This window comes from Bombyx mandarina, chromosome 24 (genome assembly GCF_030267445.1).
Source record: "Bombyx mandarina strain Sakado chromosome 24, ASM3026744v2".
NCBI lineage: Eukaryota > Metazoa > Arthropoda > Insecta > Lepidoptera > Bombycidae > Bombyx > Bombyx mandarina.
Window position 1 is genome coordinate 6,247,870 of NC_143230.1, and position 7,131 is coordinate 6,255,000.

At 32.5% G+C, this 7,131-nt stretch overlaps 1 protein-coding gene across 1 annotated transcript in view; it reads right to left on the minus strand.

The window, feature by feature from the left end:
- SPR (Sex peptide receptor) overlaps positions 1-3,067 on the minus strand; it is a 301,535-nt gene extending 298,468 nt beyond the window's left edge. The window contains exon 1 of the mRNA XM_089738232.1: positions 2,747-3,067. The gene's annotated coding sequence lies outside the window, so the exon portion shown is untranslated. The remainder of the gene's footprint in view (positions 1-2,746) is intronic.
- Positions 3,068-7,131: the final 4,064 nt, after the last annotated feature.

Here is a 7,131-nt window from a genome sequence, read left to right on the forward strand (position 1 = left end):
AACTAAATTATCTATAACGTGAAACAAAAACTTTGTATCCCTTTTTACGAAAATTGCGCGGACGGAGGAGTATGAAATTTCCCACACTTATACAGAATATAGAGAAGGAGTGCACAATGCTAATTTTTTTTTAAACATACATAAAATATACATTAAATCAATAAAGAAAACATTACACACACTGCCATGTATTTGACACACACACATATGTATATACCTATACTCTTTGTTTATTGTCCAACTTTAGTTAATGCTAAAAGTCTGGGGTCAAATTGAAAATTGGTTAATATTGTTTATCTTTAATATTATTTGTCTATAATGTAGCCCTGGCGAAGTCTGTGATTATAGAAGTATAATTAATAGTTTTTGACAATATAACCATAACTAGTGGTCCCGCAGTAGTCGAAATTCGACTATAATTAATTGGAATTGTAAGTTTGTACACTATTATGATTGTAACTATTGTAAGTATATGATTGAACTTCTATAATCACAAATTTCGCCAAGACTACACTATAAGAAATATTAACAAAGACAAACAAGATTTAATCTCAATTTGACAACAGACGTCAAGAACAAAAGTTTGACAATAAATAGTATTCATGCGTGTGTGCGTCAAATACCTGGTATGTAGTGGTTGTAATGTTTTCTTTATTGATTTAATGTATCTTTTATGCATTATTTAAAAAAATATTAGCATTGTGCACTTCTACTCTATATTCTCTATAAGTGTGGAAAATTTCATACTCCTCCGTCCGCGCAATTTCGTAATAAGGAATACAAAGTTTTTGCTTCACGTATTAATAACCATAATCATGTTCAAACTTATAATTTCATATAATTATAGTTGAATTTCGTCTACTGCGGGACCCCTAGTATATTTTAATCCTTAAAAGTGCGCCTCTAGAATAGGAGTTTAGTCATGTTCGATAAATGCTAGTGACGACAACGAAACTATTTCTATCGACTCCTAGCGCACAGACAGTCGATCCAGTGATCTTACAAGGATTACGTACATATTTACGAGAATTTGCTATCCGTGTGAATTTTGCAAGTGATGACAACGAAACTATTTCTATCGACTCCTAACGCACAGACAGTCGATCCAGTGATGTTCCAAGGATTACGTACAATTTATTATATATGAGTCGTCTATTATCAAAGGTGGTAATCTGTGCATTTGGACAAAAAAATGTTATTGATATGTCAATACAGATTGATTTGAATATAATCGTCTCCTTCAAAGAATACGGTTCAAAACCTGCATTAAATAAAGGTTAATAGTTAACCTGTTATTTATCTAAGATGTCGTTCCGAAGAGTTTTGTGACTGCCAATGGAATACAAAGTCAATAATTCGTTTTTCTGATTTACCAATCATTGACCAAAAGTCAGATTGCCGGCTTTGATAACTGTCGACTCATATATTATATTTAATATATTATATTTAATATAATTTATACAATACCTATATTATATTTACGAGAATTTGCTATTGATGTGAAATTTGCGTTCCGTGGGCGATAGATTCAGGACAACCAACGCTGCTCTATTAACGAATATCATTTATGATCTATCAAGAAGAACCTTGAGAATACATCCTAAAGTTTTATCCTTCTATTATACCGAAAATTTTCGACGCTTAAGCCGAGGGCTCGAGAACTATTTCTCAGAGAAATAGCAGAGTCATATAATTGATATTAATTTATATAATATTTTATATAGATGTAACCTCTATACGATTAATCTTAAACGAGGTTAATATGATACAAAGATGACATAAATAGAATTTCGAATATTGAAACATAAAAAAATCAGAAAGAACATTAGACATATAAAAGCATTTTTGAAATAATAAAATATAAAAAGAAATAAAAATAGTGTGGTGAAGCAATAGCTTTAAATGTTATTTTGTAATGTATCATTTTATCTATATCAAATACAGATTAGCTTAGTAAAACTATAGCACAAATGTTGTTTCTCTTTATAAAAACAACTCATGTACTTATTTAAGTGCGAGTATTTGTATTTATAAACATTATGTATGTTATATGTATACATATGTTTAAGTACCTAATATAACCCTTCACCTAATAACACTCAACCTACCAAGGTTCATCTCTGCACTCCCCTAGGGTAGACTGTCAGAGAATGCCTATAGCATTAAGTCCGCCTTTATACTGTCAAGTATATAAAGCTATAAATAAAATTTTTACTGGTGGTAGGACCTCTTGTGAGTCCGCGCGGGTAGGTACCACCACCCTGCCTATTTCTGCCGTGAAGCAGTAATGCGTTTCGGTTTGAAGGGTGGGGCAGCCGTTGTAACTATACTGAGATCTTAGAACTTATATCTCAAGGTGGGTGGCGCATTTACGTTGTAGATGTCCATGGGCTCCAGTAACCACTTTACACCAGGTGGGCTGTGAGCTCGTCCACCCATCTAAGCAATAAATAAAAAAAATACAATTTTCAGATGATTCACGCGAAATGTATAACATTGATAATGACATCGCAAGCTCAACGGCCAAAGTACATATTATTATCTTCAGGCTTCAGATCGCTGGAGACAAATGTCTTAGATCGAGAACCGAAGCCAGACCCATTGGTATACTAGCCAGGACGCTAAACAACTGTCCAACTATACAATCAAAATGTTTTTCCGAAGCCAAATAATAATCGGAAAATTACGTGGAAAAATTACAAGTAATAGCAAATTTTATAAATAATCAATTCTATAATACACTTACCGCCTCTGTCGATCTTCAGTCAAAACAAAAAAAAACAAATCACTTCAAACAAAATACAAAAAAAAAACACCGTAAAAAATCAAAAAAATAACAACAAAAACACGAAAAAAAAACTAATAAAGTGTGACTATTTACGATACCCGCTCACAAAAAAAGAACACAATAACTCCCAAATATTAAAACAGCACGTTTGGGAAATTCGTTTAATGATAAATTCACTCGTTTGGGAAATTCGTGCGCTCTGCACGACCGTCCGCTTCGAAGGCGAGAAGGAAACTGGCTCTATCGCCTGAAACTGTTGATTTGATGTCCCCCCTCCCTCCCTGCCATGCCTGTCGCTCCCCTGTGACGTCGCGTCGAAAATTTCATAACACATAGATACACGCTCGACTGTTTCCTTAAAACTACACGATGAAGCTTTTCGACATTAAAGCTCCAATGCGATGCAATAAAAACTTAAGGAAATCCCAAGCATTACAGAGAACGTAGTACCGTCTACAAAATCATTGCGAGTTATTTTATATCACAATTCTAAGTGAGTCTTTCACAAGATTCCAATGAATAAATAATAGTTTACAAAACTAACAAATACGCTTTTATAGAAAATCCAACTAAAAATAGAAAATAACTTTTTGAATAAATTTGAATTAAAATAGCGTAAGAAAAAAATATTTTATTGTAAAAAAAGCGTGGGGTGCTTTCAGGATATTATCAAAATAACTTTTCTACTCATATCTGTTCATAAAATATTTATTACTGATACCATGCACCCTACGCTTTTATTACAATAAAATATTTTTTCTTACACTATTTTTAATTCAAATTTATTATAATTTATTTTCTATTTGTTAGTTGGATTTTCTATAAAAGCATATTTTGTTAGTTTTTTTTAATATTATTTCTTTTTCATTTTTTAGTTAAATTTCAATTATTTCAATTTTTTTTTTATTTTTTTTAAAAAATATGTGATTGTCATCGGTCCTTAATAAGTATACCAAGTATATAGTATATTTTGAAGGGGGTTAAAATCATGTTCAAGATTCCGTTACAAACATACATACGTCTGAAGCTAATAAAAAGCGTTTTACAAATCTCATGTTCACACAGAATTAAAACCAAAAACCTCTAACCACAATGCAAAAATTGGAATATATTATTTCCTAAAACTCAAATACATTTAAAGATACATTTATTTTCTTTCGATCACGAACGAAAATACATTCAGGAAATTTTCTAAGGCGCATATTCTGACAAATATTTTTTTCAGACTCCATTTGTTACCTTAGTTAGATATGAGCAATACGAATTACTGCAGACATTTTTCAAGACACGAAACAGTCCCTATGAGAGAACCGGCCAAATAAATCCGGAGACTCTATATTTCTTTTCGTAATTTATTATCTATACGCTACATTACATTTTCTTTTTATACAAATCGAGACATTGCGGTAAAGCAATCGTATAAAATAACATAAATTGAGTGGCCCGAAGCGAATACACATTTCCTTTATCGAATAAAAATCAAAGTTTTTAGCTTGATAATTTACTTTTCTTCACAGACGTTCCTTGACGTTGAGTAGGGGAGTTACTAATAGACGTCACATTCCCAGGAAATACTTTACTGGTAGTAGGACGTCTTGTGAGTCCACACTGGTAGGTACCGCCCGCCCTGCCTATTTCTACCGTGAAGCAGTAATGCGTTTCGGTTTGAAGGGTGGGGCAACCGTTGTGCTATGGAAACATTAAAACTCATATCTCAAGATGGTAGGCGGCATTTACGTTATAGATGTCTATGGGCTCCGGTAACTACTTAACACCACGTGGGTTGTGAGCTCGTCCAGCCAGCAATGCAATAAATAAAATATAAAAACATTCGAATATTCCGCAAGCTATGTGTTGCGGTGTTCACATAATACTATGGTGGGCCGTGAGTTCTCCCACTTATCTTAGCAATAAAAAAATAATAGCTTAAAAAAAATAAAAAAAAAATTTAAGACGCGCTTACGCGCCCACGCTTTTTTACAATAAAATATTTTTTTCTTACACTATTTTTAATTCAAATTTATTAAAATTTATTATCTATTTTTTTGTTTGATTTTCTATAAAAGCGTATTTTGTTAGGTTTTTTAAACTATTATTTATTTTTCATTTTTTAGTTGAATTTTATTATTTTTCAATTTTTTTTTAATATTGAATTGTCATCGGTCCTTAATAAGTATACCAAATTTCGAGTTAATCCGACGTTTTGAAGGGGGTCAAAATCATGTTCAAGGATTCCGTTACATAACAACATACATACGTCTGAAGCTAATAAAAGCGTATTAAATATAGTTATAAACCGTTTGTTGATATATTCAGACGTACCCTAAAAACCTTAGTTATGACACTCATTCCACGCTGCTTTAAACCCGCTCAACTACAACTATAAGAATTATCTAATCTAGCGAATGTTCAGATTTGTTTGTATGCCTTTCACATCTCTAACAGAAGATAAGATGTTAACGATCGGACGAAAACAGATTATTTTTAGTTTTAACACACATTACTCATAAGTTTTATGTGTACTTGCAGATAAGAGATCTTAATTCAGTTTTTATGTTAGAAGTTGAGGCTTGGAGATCGGTATGTGAATTTCACCATCCACTTTGGGCCATGGGTTTGGTGTCTGGGGTGTACAGTCGTCCAAACACTCGGAGTGGACTCATGACTGCTTCAATCAGAAAACAGTTACCACTTATTAAGTTGTTTGATTTTTCGATAATGATTCAGATAGAATGATGAATGAAGTTTCATTAAAAAAGAGACTATTGTCAATGTCTTCAAAGTAAATCAAATATGCATTTACGAGGATAAGTTAAAAACTTATTGGTTAGATCTTGATAAAGTTTGGGACCACAAGGCCTAATAATGAGTACCTTTTTTTCGAGCAAAAAGTGAATCGCAAAAATATTTTTATTTTTATTGCTTGGATGTGTGGACGAGCTCACAGCCCACCAGGTGTTAAGTGGTTACTGGAGCCCATAGACATCTACAACGTAAATGCGCCACCCACCTTGAGATATAAGTTCTAAGGTCTCAGTATAACAGTGTTTTTTTTTTTCAGTTTGCGCTAGCCGTAGACAAAATTAAAACTATTTTTACGGTTTGATCATTTATGTACTCTACAGTTTTCAGTCAATGAGCGAGTCAGTTCAGTCAATTAGCCGATCCGTGGCCACGAAAACTGTTATGTATTAAAAACATCGGAAACAGTATAATCAGTTCACTGAGTTTCTCAGTGGGTCGCGATTCCGATCCGGTGGTAAATTCTGGGAAGCACTGCTCTTGCTAGAGGGCAAGTGTTAGCAAATTCTCTCAGGTTGATCCCGTGAGCTCACCTACCCCTCCGCGAAAAACGGAAACAGCTCCTTAGGCTATCAGCGAACAGGAAAGAAAAAAAATCACCGGAGAATAAACTATAAAAATAGTTTTAATTATGTTCTATATTGTTCCAATAAATAATTTATTATCGAACAATCGTCCAGTGAAAATATTTATAAAATTTCGTTTACAACGGAAAGCAGTCTGTATGGACTAAACTTATCTTTTTCGGAGCGTTACGATAGTCAGCAGTCGGGAAACCGGGGTAAATTACCCTAAATGGGGTAAAATGAAATTTTGAGGGGTAAAAATGAAACTTTTGTGAGTAAAAAGTATATATTGAAGTGAAACTTCTTTAGAATCGTTGTGATTTCAAACTCGATGAAACGAAATGCAACGAAACGAAAAAATAAGTCCATAAAGTCTTATTTTCCCGAAAAAAATCATTTAAATTGAAAAAGCTTTTTTATGGGGGCTATATATAAAAATTAAAAACTAGTTTTTTCGTCTAATAATTCAAGAAAAATATCATATGAATTATAAAATAACAAGAAATTATCATTTACTTATATTTTACAGAAAAAAAATAGCCCCCACAGGGTTGCGATTTTTTTCCTCAACTGTATATTACATAATAATGTAATACTATTATTACCGTTATTTATTACTAGGTATTTATTACATTGATAAAATGAATAAATGACGTTTAAATTAAATTTTTAGTTATTGTTTTCTTTTCAATATTATCATGGGGGCTATAAATATGAAAGATGCTAAAAAAAAGCGACTTCGTTTTTTTTTTTTGTTCTTCGCCATGGGTAATATCAAATTACACAAAAAAAATTGAGGTAATAATTAAAATAGTTCCCCGAACGCTGCGATAGATCAACGTGTGTCATATCTCTAACAACAAAAATGTTGCAGATTCACTATATTGGGCTAATTGTTTCGGAAATGCAAATCCAACGGGCAAATCCGCAGGGCAAAAAAATGACATTAAAATATTTCACTTTCATGTTAAACAA